This window comes from Plodia interpunctella, chromosome 4 (genome assembly GCF_027563975.2).
Source record: "Plodia interpunctella isolate USDA-ARS_2022_Savannah chromosome 4, ilPloInte3.2, whole genome shotgun sequence".
NCBI classification, from domain to species: Eukaryota; Metazoa; Arthropoda; class Insecta; order Lepidoptera; family Pyralidae; genus Plodia; species Plodia interpunctella.
This window is the reverse complement of record NC_071297.1, coordinates 2,717,470-2,735,835: the sequence shown is the minus strand read 5'-3', so window position 1 is coordinate 2,735,835 and position 18,366 is coordinate 2,717,470. Positions and strand designations below refer to the sequence as shown.

Sequence of the window (18,366 nt, the reverse complement as noted above, 5' to 3'; positions counted from 1 at the left end):
AGGTAGTAGTAGTAGTAGTACTTGGACGTTAGCTTTAGTCGTGTATATTTCACGTTAACAGGACTACACCACGAACCTTATATTTAAATATAAAGAGTAAAATAAGTCATTAATTAATATAAAATATAACATGTAAAAAAATTAACGTGTAAAAATATAACATGTAAAGAATTTCAAAAAATGACATAATTTTTATTACAGTAGACTTTGCGTGAAAGAGTTACAAACATACACACCTTCCAAACTCCTTACAAACTTTCACATTTATAATATTAGTAGGGTTAGTAGGATAAAGAACATAAAAATATTAAATTACTATTCAGATGATACAGGACTCCGCAACGTCATAATGAACTGATGAAAGGAAAGATGCTCAACCCAGGTTTGCTCAGTGCAAGTCCAGTCTTATAATTAATTTTAATATTTGCACATACTCGGCACGAGACCTGTAAACTGTGTACAAAGAGCGTCTAGCAAAGCTAATGACATGCTGCAATTACAAAGAGAACGAAAAACAATGGACTAGCTTCATTAAAAACGTAATAATTTTATTATCATATTTTATGTTTAATTAATATGGTCCCAAATTGGAATAGGACCCGTCCGTATCCGTTAATGTCGTACGAGGCGATTAATGGGATATAGCAGGGCTGCTGGTAAGTATTAATAATATTCCCAATGATGGTTGACGTCAGACAGGCTGCCAGTCGTAAAATCACAACCGAAACTGAAAAACTTGAAGTTTTATTTTTACAGTGTCTAGTTCTGGCTTTATATCCTTAAATATTTTAAAACAAATTCCTCTGCCGCGTCTGTCTGTTTACTATAAACTAAAAAAACTACTGCACGGATTTTCATGCCGTATTTACCAATAGATAGTATGATTCCTGAGGAAGGTTTATAATTTATTATGTTTTTAACCCAGCGAAGTCGGGACGGTCCGCTTGTTATATATACATACTATAGATTTTACTTATATCGATAGTCTATCGATGATGAAAATCGACACTAGTGCAACCTAGTTGCTTAGACATATCAGATTATTTAAGGCACTTAAAATATTACCAATAAATAAACATATGATAACATAGCATAAAACCAATCGCTTCCCGTTGTCTGTCCCTATATATGCTTAGATCTTTAAATCGACGCAACAGATTTTGATGAGGGTTTTTAATAGAGAGATTCAAGCCGAAGTTTTATTAGACAACATGCACAATATTGCAAACATATATATTGCACCATAAATAACAGGAAATTCTTAAATGTGTATTACATTAGAGTAAAAAGATTACATTTGAGATAGGACCACGTATAATGAAAGCTATTTGTTCACGAATACAGGCGAAAACTTTAGGGCATAATTTAAAGTTTACACAGAGCTTCTTAGTTAATTGCAGTCGTTAAAAGCACTCGTTGACAGATCTGATGTTTAGTTAAATTTAAACATAGTTTTAAGCTAAGTTACATTTTAACCGCTGTTTTGATACTACCTTACGATCAACATTTATCATATGATTATCGCATTTGAATTTTAATATCGCATTTGATAATTGTGACCAGATGGTGTACCCAGGATCGGCTCCCAAAGAGGGAACTCCTCAACGGTTTACAGCACGGACATGGATTTTTTGTCAAGCAATAAATGTCACTGTATTTCTATGACGACAATAATAGCTTGTGGCAAAAATGACATTTTAGTAAAAAAAACTTGATACAAAATAGAACTAACACCACCTTAGCTCATACTAAACAATGACGTATGTACGAAACTTGGAGAACGCATTTTCTTTCGACGAAACTTTCCCATAATTCCCACAAATCCGTCGATTTGGGACTCAAGAGTTTTAATTTAAAGCGACTTAGCGATTGCCGATGGATTAAACTTGGTCAGGTATCAGAGATCAAAGGGAGAAGTGTAAATACAGGTCGTTCGTTCAACTCGAAGTACCTTTATTAATTCGCCAAGGTTCGAAGGAGCCAAGGTTTGCTTTTAATTTCCGCCTTTTGTTTTTTGTTTCTTGTTTCTTTACTTTTGTTAGTTACAGGTTTTGCTTTTAATGTTAAAAATCTTGGCGATATAGGGTCAGTTGCACCGTCCAACTTGACGTTAATGTTAACCTGTGTACCGCTGGCGTTTAACGTGAAATTTGATTAGAGCAACACACCCTAAATGTGATTCAAATTCTAAAAGCCAATCCCTCAGGATACATTCCTGAACATAAGTATCAAAGGGTAAGGGCGATAAAAGTAAAAATAAAGTCTTTGTAAAGCAGCCGAGCGCGTGTAAAGGGACCTATCATACTTGAATTTAAATTTATACTGTTTTTGAGAGCTCTTACATCTTCCTTATATGCAAACCTTTAAGTAAAATAATTAAAATTATAATATATTTATGATTTTTTGACCATTTGTTTGCATTGTGTTGCATTTTGTCTGAATAGGCTTTGGTAGGCCATTATAAAATAGAAATTAAATCGAGTATGTATAAAATGTATTTTTTAAAAATGTATCTTATTAAATCATCAGATAACACAAAAAGTATTCAACGTCATTACGTTGAATTAACAAAATATGACAGAAAATTAGCAAAATATGATTTCCAATATATATTTTTTAAACAAGCACATTTTTATTTTGAAGAAAAAAAAAAACCTAACATTTTTAGTTATTTCACATTCATTTTAAAATGTACTATAGTGAAAACTTAGACCTGTAATTAAAACATAGCTAGTTGGAAAATAAGTACAGTGCAGTGACTCCAAATGAAAGAAAGGCTAATGTAATTAACTAACATTACCTACTGATATTTCTCGTAATTTGGTTACGAGTAAAAACTGTTATTAGTATTTCTGTACAGAAAATAACTAGGTGTTAGTTAAGACTAGCCCTGTTGTACACACAAAAGTTAAAACATACTTTAAGCTAAAGTATGTTTCGTCTCATTCTTTCTATAGAGATTTTTGGAAGAAGTTAGGGGAGATCTTATCCCAGCAGTGGGACAACTACAGAAAAAATTGTAATCAAAATAAAAAAAATCATTATTTTTTTTACATTACATTTCTAAGCTTACTACTATCTAATTAATGAATTCACGTCAAATGTTACTTATAGGGGGTTGGTTGGTCAGGTGCAGGTGTAAAGTCAACGTCAAAGTTGACTTGTACAACTTAGCCATTATACATATTAAGGGTTAATGGATATACATATATTGCTGTATATACATATATTATACAATATATCTATATAAGTAAAGAAAAGTAAGTAACATTCACGATCACAAAACAACACTACCTACTTACGAAGTGCATCCCAGCAGACCATGCATAAGTTTTAATCTTTCCCGTCGGGATTTCTCTAAGCCTTTCTAAATTAAAAACTGGATAACACGCTCCCAGATATCAGTCTTGAGATTTTAGTTTTTAATATTAATATTTGATATAAAAATGTTTCACGATGTGCAAATCAGAATTCGAAATAAGAAATTAAAATTCTAATTCGCTCGGTTGTCGGTTTTTAAACTTTCATGTGGGTTTAGAACAAAGTGTGTATAAATACAATTTTGCTTCTGCATACGTGTTTCGAGTCATGAACAGGCAACCTTTTATAATTCTCATTAATTAGAATTTCATTATAATTATCATAAAAAATGTACTGTGGCTGAGTTGACTCAGATAAATAAAAATACAGTAACACGAGCCACGAACGCACAATAGATATATAGCGACTATTTACATTGCAATATTTTTTGGAATAATTATAGTGTTATCCTGGTTAGCATTTACACCCAGTGAGGAGAGGCTGGTGTAATAAGTAAGGCCCTGCTTAGTTCAAACACAATCTTCAACAAAAAAATCTATCAGTGCTAATTTATGGTTACTTCCACAGCCGTTGAGCATCGACCATAGTCCGCTTTCCGACTTTTTCTTATAGTTTTTATTATAGTATAATTACAAGTTTATGGACGAAAATAATGTTGTGTTTTAAAGTTGCAAAATTAGAAGGGCTTTGGTTTTACCTTAACTTATAAGGAGGCGGTGGTGGTAATGGTTAAGACGCCCGCCTGTGAATCGAAAGGTCTCAGGTTCGAATCCTACTCGTGCCACATGAGTTTGTATACCAATCTGACTTATGTATAGTAGTTTTCATTGTCCACCACTTGCTTCCGGTGAAGAAAAACATCGTGAGGAAACCTGCACACTGGTTGATTCTTATTAACTCGTGTGTTAAATGGAGAAGGCAATGGCAAACCACGCCATTAATAATACAAAGAAAGTTGTTGTGTGTGTTTCATTCCATGTAATAACCACGACCCTCAGCCATGAGGAATACGAATATGATTTCATTCATTGGTAAAACAACATAGTGTTGAACTGTTCAATTCGTTGCAGTCCCTAAGACCACTACAAGAATACAAGCACAGAAAATACACCCGACCCGAGTAAAACACCGAGTAATAATTTAATACTATGAAAACATTTGCTGGCAAGGCAATATCAATTTAAATGCACCTTAAAAGAATTCACTTTTCTTTGGCGCGCTCCCGTCCCATCACTTTCTAGAGACAGCCTTTGTATGCGGCTCTTCTCACTAAGTACATTATGTAAATGTAATACTGAAGGCAGGACCGGCTCCTTGTAGACAACCACACCCATATTATCGCGCACAGAGTGGTGAAATGCTTTAGATTTTACACCGGAAACTTCAGTAGGTTAAGTGAAGTTTCACAGTGGTGGTTACACTGTGGCAGTTAATTATTTTAGGCAAAATAAATGTGTTGACATGAAATCACGACCGGAAGTTATTTGACTTGATTTATTTTTTGTTTTATATGATTTTGTAGAATTATCTTCCAGCTTGCCTTACCAAAACAAATGAGAAAATATAACAGTTACTATAGCAATTAGGGCATGTTTCATCACTTTCTGGTAACATTTTACATTGCAATGTGATAAACTAACCACTTAATAAATCTGGTGGTTGTGATTGACCAGTCAGCCCCGTCATAACATTTGTGAAATACAATTTTTATTGCTTTCTGTTCTTTTCCGGCTGTTAGAGTGAAATAGTCCTACAGATACGTATTGTCTCATTCTCTGTCAATCAGTATTAAATAGCATTAAGGTCTCCAAAATTTAAATTCGTATATTCGTGGACAGTTCATAATCGCAAATTTGCAGAAGTAAAACCGCTTCGTATTATGCAAGGATCGGACCGGCTTATTTCAATAGCACGCTCGCTCGTGCCGCGACTGTAAGCGCGTTTTACGCTTCTTAGCACTAGTTAGAGAGCGGCTCCACTGCCACGTTGCGCTGCTTTCCGTCGCAAAGAATCAACGCCATATTGTATGCTGCTAGTGCTGTGCGTAAGTCAAAGTTAAAACAATGTAGCGGCAACGTGCTGCGTTGTCGCAACGGAGCACGACGGCGCGATGGGAGCGAGCCCTAAGGGACCTGTGGTGAGCTCAGTTCCTAGAAGTGCGGCCTGAACATTGGCATACAGTATTGCGTTGAGTTGCGGCGACATAAAGCGCCGCCTCACTGCTTCGTCACGCTGCGTTCTGTCGCAACGGATCAACGCAGTATGCTACCAATGTGCAACTTATATGTAAAACAACGAAATACCAACTCTATGTCGATGTAACGCAACGCTACGGAACAGTGAGGCTGCATGGATAGTCCACCTGGGGTTTGGTTGAAATTAAAATGGAACATTTAGGAACTTAGATGTAGTTGCATATACACGCTGATTTTGGTCCGTTGATTTTAACTTACTTCAACACTAGTAAACAATCTTAACGTAATTTAGATTAAATTTGTTGATGCACTATTTAATCTCACTAATAATTTTTTTTCCGGCTTCACTCAGGTAAAACCATAATTTAAAAAAGTAACCTATGTCACTGCTGAACGTTTCGTCTATCTCTGTGCCAAATTTTATCAAAATCGGTGCAGTTGATTTTCTTTATATTTTTTTGCAAATGGAAATTACTTAGTATGGAATTATGGTTGCGGAAATATAGATCAAATTTTCAATTTCAAAAGCTGATAAAAAAGACACATATATTCAATAATAAAACACAATTTGTTCAATTCACCATTTGAAGTACACTACATGGTTACAAAAGCCCTTGTTGTGTGACTGTATCAATTTTTATCCGTTGCCCTACGTGAGTGACAAACGCAAAAAGGCAGGGCGACAACTCGCCAATACCAAAAGAATGGATCCATAATTACTTGACATTATGAGATGAGGTTCGTAAAACCATAATTAATAAAAGTATCCTATCTTACTTCTAAAGGTTTCATCTGTCTCTGTGTCAAATGAGTTTATTCATTACAAACAAAAATAAAAATCTTTTCTCTTTATAATATTAGTATGAATTATAATATTAGTATGGATTATAATATTAGTATGGAGGTCAATGGCCAGCGCTTACCTTAATAGGTTAGCTCATAATAGGTCGGTCATTGGACATGTCAGATGTCTTCAGGCAACTGGAATAAAATCTAACACCAATGTTAGCAATAACACACTCGATTAATGACTATGATTGGACATAACTAAAAATGTCTTGAGCTCCTCCGTGCTTCGGAAAGCCGTTATAATTATTTGCAGTCTATAAAACTATTGCAATTGAAAATATCCATCTATAGGGCCACTGGCCCTAGCAATGAGGACGTAAAATGTCTGATGATGATATACTTGACGCCTATATTTTCGCTGTTATTACTAATGTGAGCACTCACACAGCGCCGCGTCGATTAGCGTTCAATTGCCCACCTAGGACGTCGGGTTACATAAAATTGCATCAGAGCTCGGCAACGCTGAAATCAGTCAAGTGTGGCGTGCATTACAAATAATTACTTGTAATTGGCTGTAATCAAGCTGCACACGTCACCTAACGTTACTATGGAATTAACTCTACAAGGGATATGTCACTTACGTGGAGTTTATTAAGGGAGATTTTTATTAAGTTAGTATTAATTTTTCATATAAAATCAAGAGCACATCTACCTACCCAAACTCACTGCAAACTCGTTGTTGCGCGCCATAGTGGTTCTTGTAGGTTAACTTGATGTGCTGTGGACTGTACAATGTGCGTGCTTTTTGAAATTTACTTCGCAACCTGTCTCTATTTTAGAATCTAGCCATCGAGTTTTGTGAATCTAGACTCGTCTACCCTGTAAGGGACGAAGACGTGATGCTCCATGTGTACTAACTATAATCGATGTTATAATCAGCAGTACATGTAATTGATGAAGTTACGCTGACTTTACGGTCAGCTTATCTTTGGTAGTGTCAGGAAATTATACTTGTTTATTTAATCCTATTTCCATTTGTTCTACTATCATACGTTTAGGTACTACTACTTAGAAGAACTAGAGGAAAGAAAAGGTTTGTTACTTATGTTTAATGATATTTTTTTCTAATTGTCGTCGTTTTTTTTTGTAATCGCTAAATAATTTTCTCTCTACTTAATTTTATAACGATGTAATAGATTCTGTCATAATTCGTTTTTAGCAAAATTGAGATCTGTTACACGTCCAAGTGGAATGTCATCAAGTACTTGCATCTGCAACTGTATTAAACAGCGATAAATCGGTTTTGCAGTCGAGTCTGTTCCGCCCCCGCTACAGCTACCGCTCCGCTTGGCTAGAAGCTGTTAATTTCCGCCAAGTTGTATCGGCTGAGCGCGGTCGTATTATTGCGCCTTCCACGTAGTTTGCGATCTGTTACATAACATTCATTACGCCTTTGCTATAGTGATGAGCGGAGTGGATGTCAAAGTGTTTTTAAAAAAAAAATTAATTGAGTTTGTTTTGCTATGTCATCTATTTAACTAATATCTCCATGGACTTTTATCCCATTCATGATGGAATTACTGTCAATAGTCTCATAAATCGCGCATTTATAGTCGAATTTCTAGTCTTCGAAGTTTATAATAGGCATACGATTACAACACAATTTTCAACGAGAATATAAAGCCACCGCTTGGAATGAATGACAGAACAAAACTTCGAAATAACGGTTTATAGATGAATAGTTTGTTATAAATTTTGCCTTGTTTTTTGCCTACAACATCGGACGTGAGTAAAAATCATATTCCCCTCTCACGTTCAGCGTCCAGTATTTTTGACGGTGCGTTGTCTGTCGAAAAATATTGATGAAAGTTTGTTCGGAAAGGTGGTTTCTTAATACGATATTTCGTAGCTAATGTGACCTCATCCTTATCTAACACTCGTAGGCAGCAGTGGTTGGATATTGAGGAAATGACACAGATGTTTTGGATCACATGTAATTCTACGTACGTAGCCGCTTACTATGTCACTATTTGTTAAATTTTGCGAGCAAGGTATGTCTAATTTAGTTTTCATACTACCTCTTATATGATTTATCAGTCAGAAAGTTCGCTTATATTTTTTCTTTATTTTTACTTATCTTTTCTGCACGTAAGTAAGACCTATGTTCGTTTGACATTTTTCAACTAGTTTTTTGCGCCGCTTCTTCATCACCTGCGCTTTGGCAGTGGGCAGTAGACCTAGTTTTAATTAAATTTTTAACGATTACTAATTTTAATTAATTGATTTTTAATTTTTACTTATATCCTAAGTTGGATAAAGAATTTTGAATTTTGACATCATACTAAAGTTTTCTTTCTAGTTTAGTAGTATAGTCGGAGCGCGATATGTCATTTGCTTCCATAAACAATTATCTAAACGGATCAAATTTTTAAAATATGCACAGCACATGACTATATAATGATTTCGATCAGCTGACTAACGAATTAGTATGGGAGAACATACACGTACAACGTAAAATTACAAACTTTGGTATACATTTCGTCGGATATTTGCTCGAGGTTGTCGTCTACACTTTCTACTTTTTTTTTACTTATAATATTTTAAATGCGACATATCATATTCATTGATTTTTAAAATAAATGGATTAATTTTAGACTAATACTATACATATACCTACTATACATTATTTCTACCTTTTATATATAGTATACAACAAAATAAAAATAAATATGCACACTTCAAGTTATTCAAATTCAGCTTTACGGCCTTCGTAATAAAGGTAAAGCTTAGTCAAATAAATGCGTAGGCGAATGCCATGAAAAATTTCTCACATCGGGTCTCCCGGATCCTCCCTCCTCGCATATATTGACATACGTAGCGCTTTACGTGAAATATTAAATAAGTGAACCGGCGCGGTGTTGCCCTGAGTCCTATGTGAGCGCCAAAAGCGGCAAAGCCTTCCGAAAATACGCCATGTATTATATCTACTTGAAATCACTATATGTACGGTATCGGCGTCGTGAAGCGTTCAGTCGCTCACCTTGAACTCTAGGTAAGTGAGGCGGCGTGCTGTAGTTGCCGTTTGGGAAGCGAATTTGTACGTACCTTGAAATTTTCAATGAGAGGGCAATTGATCCTTTTTCCTTTATGTCTGTAATATGTATATAGTTTTGTACATACAGTTTATTGTTTGTTTATATTTTGTGATCTTTTTGAGGGGCGTTTAGTTCGTAAGTTTCAATTATAGAACAGAGATGCTAACTTCTCTCAATCGTGCTCGACAATGCATTTTTGCATTAACCGCCCATATCGCAAGTAGGCTGTACTGTCTTGAAAACAGTTGGCAATTTACAAGCTCTGTTGTAAGTCATTAAAAGGTCATTCACACATAACTCCATAATAAACAACATAATAAAAGTGAAGTAAAAAATTGATAAATCTTGATATAAAAATCGAACACTTCAAATAAGACGCCAGCAGATGAAACAAGGAAAGAAACAATAATCGAATGAAACTACAAAGTGACGTTGAATCAATCGAGTCGATCTCGATTTTCTAGATCGAATAGACTAGCGGGCTGGCATTTGAATCCATCGATTCTCGACTCAGAGCCTTTAATTTCATTTTCAACTATTTTTCTTGAACCGACATTTAACTAACTAGTCTCGCCTGGTTGGAATATTACGGAATAGTTTTTGATTGCCGCTGAAATTTCTCACACTGAAGCTTTTTGCTCGATATTCAATTTTGTGAAATTGTTTCCGTTTATCTTTATCAAAAATAAATTAACCTGGCTCCGTATTAAAGTAGAATATGTTTGGAAAATGACAACTTCAATAAAATATGAAATTATTTTACTGCCAACTTTTTAAATATACATTACCCTACCCTAATAGGGTACTCGAGTAGAAAATTAATACATTCTACTCAGTAAACACGTTTTTACGCTTAAATTAGATATTAATCGACCTTTATCAAATATGGGGTTTCTCCATTCAACTATTAAGTTTTACTCTTAAATTAAGTATTAATCGATTTTTAATGTTTCGATGTCTCCATTCGACTATTAACTGTATTTTGAAGTGCGCCGTCCATCTTTCTTTCGAGTCCTATTTCCGAGCAGTTTCTATTGGGACCAACTTAACTGCTGTGGTGAAAGTTAAAAGCTACTTATTGCCGGTTTTTTCTTAAATATAATATATACTTATGTGTAAATATAATAGTTACATATTTGAAGTGAACTAAGAAACATTATTATTAAAAAAACCCGCAATAATCCTAAGATTAAAATTAGTAAATACTTTTAATTCCTGTGCGCGTTGTAGCCATTCAAAAGTAATATTTAGTTTATTACTTTACATAATAATGAATGATCAGAGCACTGGTGTATTAGTAATTGCAAATTTTAAATAAACTCACAAACAGTTCTATAAAAATAATTAAATCTATAAACACTTGTGTGTTTGAATGTACATAAGTAATTAAAAACATTCCGTTGATTTATATTTACTGATTAGGCTTTTTGCCCCCGAATGTACTGTTAAAGTGTCTTTATGACTAATTAACTTTTTGTAAGAAAAGTGAAGCATTTTTATATTAATGCAAAGAACCATTTCCTTAATTTAAAGCCATAATTAAAAAAACTAATTTGATTTTCATGGGTTTATTTTATTCACGGGTTTGAAAGCACAATTATAAAGATGTAATTTAATTCTTATTGCTATTATGAAGTATACATTCATTTTAGTTATCAATTTTTGAATCAAGTGAACTCTGAACTCTGTACTTTAAAATTAAATTATGTAAGATGTGATAAAAAAAATATATTTCTATAGGCACGTGAGAATATATAAATGGTCAATAGGCTGGTAGTTAAATACACCTTACCTCTATTATTTACTGACTGTGTGTGTTCTCCGAATAAAATTATATAAGAAAAACTATAAAAGTAGACCTTATGTTCATCGGAGCTTCGAGTCTACTCTCATACTTTTTCTTCTACTCTTCATACGATTTTTGGCATCCTAAATTGCCGCATATTTATTGGTTGTCTTGAATGAGACAAAAATAAATATATCTATGTCTTGTATAGTCTTACAGAACACAGATATTACGTTCGTACTCTCATCCTTGTTCCAGATTACATTCGGAACTGTGACGCCTTGAAGCCCAGCTCGCGTAAAATTCAACCAAAGATTTGGCAAAGTTTTTACAACAAGTTGCATTTGACATCAACTCTCTTAGCAATGCTATTATTAGCTATCAACTGATAAGGCAAATGTCCCTTAGTCACTCTGTACGACATCCGCAGGAAAATTTGGAGCAATTCTAGGGCGTGTGGTCCCAAACACACACCACATATTATATATTACGTCATACATTATTTGGTTCTTTCGCGTCACGTTGCGCTGCATCGCGCCACTTTGTCTCAATGAGGACAACCAGAATCGCTGGGTTCTACTGAATTGCTCCACACAGGACGAAATGTTGCGATCAAGAAGTTTAAAATCCCTTTGTGGAAACATCAATCTTGCTTTACATTCCGTTTAGGGTTCTGCCTTTGTATTTATCTTATTCGAAACACTGACAAGTGGTTTGTTAGGCTCAATGCAATTTGGGAAACAATGCCTTGTTAGTTATATCGTAAATATAATATCTGGTAATACAGCAGGAAAGTTTGTAATCAAATTGTGAGTTTAGCGTTCAGATTTGGAATTTTTTGATTGGTCAAAAAAGCAGAGACAAAAATGTTTTCGAGAAAATCGACATACAAATAGATAAACAATTGTTTGACCGGCGCGTTTGCACCGTTAGACGTTAAGTGTTGCTGATAAATGAGGACAATATATATAGCTCATGTTTATTATGTAAAATGAATTTTCCCTCTTAACACGTGGTACAACTGTTCCATATCCAACGGGTACCAGTACCATGCAAATGTAATTTTCTAGTTCAACTGTCACAATTGTAAATTTCTGTGCTATGTTTTACAAAAAATATTTTTGCATGTTCAGAATGGCATATATCAAATATTGGAAAATAATTAGTGAGTGACCTATTAAGGCGTTTGAAATAATATTTTGATAAACCAGTGAACAATGGTATACGAAAATACTTTTTAAGCAAAATTCTCTTTTTACTACGGAATTAATAATTTTCAGCATATTTTTATTTTGGAATACGTTATTTACATATAAATAATAATACGATGTAGACTTTCACCTTTTCCACCTCTATAGTAATTTCCCAAAAACTACAATCTACTTGACTCTGCAAAAGTACATGCAACTAAAAAATTGGTCTTGATAAACGGACAACAAAATGATCCTATAATTCCGTAATGAGATATTTATTTAAATTTATAATTAATTATTAAAATTAACTAATAAATGAAAAGAAAAATATCTTATTGTCATCATCAATTAATTTAAGAACTTTGTTCATGTCGGTGGAGCATTTTCCATCTAATTCTGTCCTCAGCCATCGATTTCACCTCCCTATACGACACGAGCTCTGCCTTCTCTTTTATTTCATCTAGGAATGCCCTTCTGGTTTCTTATTCTATAAAAAGCAAAATCTATCAAAAGTCATCGCTATCTTTACACTGAATTTAATTTCCGATTCGGTCAAATAAAAATAATTGTTTTTTATAATTGAAAATCTAATTTACTAAGCGAAATTGTGGTATTATTATTATTAAGGTTAATTAACGACAGCTTATATTCAAATTTTAATTACACAATAACTATGTTTTTGACTTTCTTTACGTAAACCAGTTTTGTTATTTACACCGTCAACAGATAATAAATGGATAGTTTTTCCTAACAGATTTAAAAATAAGGAAATATTGTTTTTAAAAATAAAAATGCTTCATTTCATAAAATTAATACACGTGTAGAAGAAACAGCTAGCAAAAGCACTCCCATGTAACTGTATTGTCATTAAAATATTATCTTTATTTACGTCTTTCAGTGCTGAATTAATTTGCTTTCCTTCTTGAGGATTCATTAGCACATTTAGGAGATCCCTTATCCCGGGTAATCATATTATATCATATTCGCTAGGAAATGCTTGTGGGTTGCTCTAAACGTAACCTAACTTAACATTGTTTTTTTTCTTACAAGTAAAAATATAGGCACCAGTTTAAGCCATGTCTTAAACTGATGCCTATATTTTTATTTCAATCATCTATTACACATCTATAATAACCTGGCAAGACTTTTATGATTATCTGATGATATCTATCGACATATAAACGCTTATGCTATTAATGATTAGATTTATTCATATTTTCTGCACCCGAAGCAAGTGGTGGTCTACGAAATTGGTGTGCAAACTATAGATTCCAACTTTGGATCTTACAGTCACTGGCATCATAAGCACTGACTGGACCAACAACCGCTCGGTTAACTTCACTAATTTTGTAATAAACAGTGACATACATTATTTAGTTTGAACACGGCTTCGATAACATCACCAATATTGTGAATGTACATTGCTTGTTTTAAATTAAGTTCTATACTGAATCTAGAATAAAGCAAACGATGAACGTCCCGTCGATTGGTTTTAACGTCAGCTCAATGTGTAAACCAAGCATAAGCCGAGAGCGAAGTATTTTTTATCAGAGATCTTGTGAAGGTTTTTTATTATATATTTTCATCGCGAAAAGTAAACTGAATTTGATATGACTTGAGGTTTCAAGCAGGATTTCCTTAAGGTTGGTCTGGGAACTTTACTAAATTGGATTAGCATTTGAGTAATTGTTTTATACTTTACGAAACTTATATAATACTTTCAATATAGTCAGATATGGCAACCTTGTATAAATGATTTGATTTTTGTTCCTGGCAACTATTTGTACTTTTTCACGATGTGCTACGTCAATTGTTTCATTACTATTATAACCCTGGTGTCAGAATTTTGACAAATCGATAATAGTGAGATTGTTTATGAGATAAATTAGTCTTCATACAAAATAAAGTACCTATCTGAAATACATTTATGTTTTCCTAGAATTATGTTATATTTAATATCTATTGTTAAAATGGCGGCGTATCTTTTAGAAGTCGGTTATACTGTTATACTACAGAATTTGTTGATTTTCTGAAGATTCCATAATGTTTTATTTTCCTTTCAAATCAAATATTCGTTTTTCCCCCAAGGCTATGCTTCAGATTACGTTCAGAACAATCTTCTGTATAATCGCTAATGATACAATCCTGGTTATCGTTCTAAACTAGCTTTTATTAAAATTTTACTTTCTTTTGGTGTATAATACAGATATAGTTATAATATATTTTTTTAAGTAAGCATGCAGGTTGATGAGCCTGGTGGTAAGCAAAAACCCCCCAGCAGCCCGAACAAAATAGATACAAGGATATTATTGGAATTAAGTTTTTCAAGCGGTGACAGGTTGCTTGCCTTGCCCATCGTCGTTGAAAATAATCTCCAGTTTATAGTCTAATCATTTAATGACTTTTAAATCTGTGCGGGGGGAAAGTAACACCAACATTCTACATTTGAACGATTGTCAAGGATTTGTAAAATTAGAATTTATGAGTTCAAGGAAATCTAAACAGGTTTTTCTTGTTATTCTCAAGAGCTCAAATGTTTTCATGGTAAATCAATGCGTGGGCTCGGAAATTTTTAAATATATTCACAGAGATGCTTAGCCTTACTTCAGTTTCACTACTGCCTTATAGTACGCCTAATAATGGAAATTGATCTTTATTTCTTTATTCTTTGAGTTGAAAATAAATTGCGTCAATATTCGACCTACCCTACCTACTACAATCGAGGTCAATGTTAAAGTAATTACAGGATTATTACAAAATCTTCAGGTAAATTGCTTTAGTAAATGATCGATACAGTCAACGTGATTATGTTAAAAATGTGCTAATTTGGGGCTTAAAAGCGTTTGATAAATAAAGCAGTTTGCATGTGGTTTTATTCCACCAAAACGGTTCTGAAAAGTTTGAATTGTATAGATAGGATAATTTTGGCCCTATTCAAATTCAACTCATTTACTTAGAAACTAGACCCACACAGGCACTTTTCTTCATGTCATATTCTAGTTGACATATAAGTTTAGTTAGGTTTCCTCACGATAGCTTAAGCGTACTGTTAAAATAAAGGTTAACTTAAGCGGAATGATGTCATTTAAACTAAATCTTTAGCCGAAAATAGTCGTTAATCTATTGAAATACCATCTCAAGATATAAAGTATACCTAGAACTTTATACACCACAAGGTAGATTAACTACGAACCACTCCTATTGCTCGAAAATTAAGACGGAGCAAAATCGACATCGTAGCAAGATCGTAGCTCTTTGTAGCAATCGTAGCATGTTCGTAGCAAGTTCGTTATCATAATGTAGAGATATATGTTTTTAATAGATGCGAAGACTGATGTTCATTTCTCGTTCATTCAAAATCTACTGGACGAATTTTGCTAAAATTGTGTAGTAACACCTGGTACAGGTTTTCCTCAACGCAGCAATTTTATGTGACAACACAAATACTTCCTGAATCCTTAAAGATTTCCTCTCGCATAATTCAAATAGTTCCATTGAAATATGCCTGAAAAACCTGCAGGCATGTAGATACGTTTTTTCTTCACTGTCCTTAGAGCGCATACTTTATTTCTATTTGCTCGTGGCGAGGTACGAGGGGTGGGGGTCGGACCGGCGCGGTAGCGTCGCCCCAGCCAGTGAGGGCTGCGACGGCGGACCGAACACACGTACCGACGCCATCTCGAAAACTGAGGAACCATAGTGCAGTGACGTGAAGTGACGCACATGCGTGCCAAACCGACCTGAGTGGATGTTTTGTACGGATAGTGTTACTAGTGTTGTGTTTCGGATATCAGCCGGTAAGTTGGTGTTTGATTTCGTATGTATAGTATGGGATCTAGTGACGATTTCGGACAGCTGAGGTGACCGTAACGTAGTCCGCTGTCTAATAAAACGCTAATTAGCGAAGTTGATGTTTTGTGTAATCGGCACTTCGGTTATATCAGTGTTGGATAATTAAGTAGCGAATTTATGACGTATTTATTACTATTAAAATTATATTGAAATATTATTAAAAAAATAAATAAAGTTCCCACCGAAGTATCTATGTGTATATAAAAAGATGTTTAGTATAGGAGAAAGAGGATTTCAAACACGTCGTAATAAACTTTATATAAATCATATAAATCGACTTTGACAAAAACACACGGCGCTAATGAATACAGAAATGATCGATTAACCAAAAATGGTGGCTGTTGTCATTAATGATAATTAGTAACGACAACAGTCACTTTACTTTTTTTTTAGTAAAAAGTCAGTTCATTGGTATTTATATTTAGAAATATATCGTTAAACCTATAAGAAGGAAGCAGTTGCACGTTCGATTTATAATCAAAACTGGTGTTTCTCACATGAATAATTGATTTCCACTAGCTCTAACGATTTTGCTTCCATGATAATAATACACTCATCAGCTAGCTTTACACTTTACATATTTCAGCTTCGCCCATCTTATCTCATCAATTTAGATCTTAAATTAGCTTTAGTTTGAAATGAGCTCTAAACAAGTTACCTTTAAGGAAAACAGTTAATTTTAAAAAGCACATGGAGCAGTTTTGTTAGGTAACAACGCGCGTGCGTTATCTCTAATTTTGCAGGCAACCATTGTCAACTCGGGCCATAATCTGTCCCACACAGCGAAAACAAAAAACGAATTTCGAATAAAACTTTTTAGTGACAAAAATTGCCCTAGGTCACAAAAAGTACAACGTACGTGTGACAACCAACTATTGCAGGTATCCATAGGCAGCGGTGACCATTTACCATCAGGTGGGTCGCATGCCTGTTAGCGTGAAAAAATCGAATAATACTTCTACCAAACTAACCGAATCAATGACATTTTCATTTTTTGCCTTAGTTTAAATTCAGTCAATTTGGTAACCCACATACTAACACAATAGTATGACGTGTCACATCTCAACACGAGCAATCGCTAGTCCGTTCTAGTTTCACAAGTCCATTCAATTTATGTAAAATACAGTTTTAAAGTTTTAGAGATTAAATTCGGTAGGAATTTAAGGAGTGGAGTCTAGACGTTTAAGACACCCTGATCAGGTATACGCTCAAGTATGTAAGAGAGAGGGATCTGACTCCGAAATGGCTGGAGTTGATGATAATAGCTTTAAATGACTGCTAATAAAAATTCTCCACATAAACAATTTGGTTTTGTGAAATATTTGCGATCCTGTTATCAAATAATCAACTGATAGTTGGTTGATTAATCTAAGTTAACAAACACATCATTTTGATCGTAGAATGTAGACGTAGGTAGCATCGAAATATTGATTTAAGCAAGCAAATGATTGAATTAATTGGATTAACACCACGCTAAACTGGAGGACAATCGACTGGATTTCAATCTAATATCTATAAAACCTTTTTTAGGAGGACTCTAGTCTCAAAATTTGTTATAATAACATAAAACTTGGTATTGGATGATCACACCAATAAACTGTGTCAATAATGAGTATTTTTCTTTTGATTTGCCAAAAATATTTGTACGTTAAACATGTTTAGATAAGCAACGCTCGAATTGAACTTTATGCGACGGAAATAAGAGTGAATTTGCATTGATGTTGGTTAGATTGATTTGCTGTTAACTATGCGTGCACGTAAAAAAAGTTATAATACACGAATTAAATTGTTTATTTAACTTAGGATGCTATAGATACATCACTTATTGGTGTCAAAAATTACTTAAAACTTAGTCTACTGCCAACTTCCAAAGCGCAGGTGAAGAAGAAGCGGCGCAATAAACTTGAAAGTAAACTTTCTTTTGATATAACATAATATTATACTGAAACAAATCTAATAATAATCGTGTAGCATAACGATTAATGCAATGTCGTAGCTCGTCGTAGCAATCGTAGACTTTCGTAGCATTTGTCGTAGCAATCATTGCGTTATGCAGTACCAGTATATTTTTGTAAATAATTTACGGGTATAGTGAGTTGGGATAGTGATTAGGTCTTATGCATGTACTTAAAGAC

The 18,366-nt window shown here is 34.0% G+C and overlaps 1 protein-coding gene across 3 annotated transcripts in view; it reads left to right on the top strand.

The window, feature by feature from the left end:
* Nucleotides 1–16,027: 16,027 nt before the first annotated feature.
* Nucleotides 16,028–18,366, top strand: part of LOC128669506 (uncharacterized) — an 88,528-nt gene continuing 86,189 nt past the window's right edge. For all 3 annotated transcript variants that reach the window (XM_053744400.1, XM_053744398.1, XM_053744397.1), the window contains exon 1: nucleotides 16,028–16,176. The gene's annotated coding sequence lies outside the window, so the exon portion shown is untranslated. The remainder of the gene's footprint in view (nucleotides 16,177–18,366) is intronic.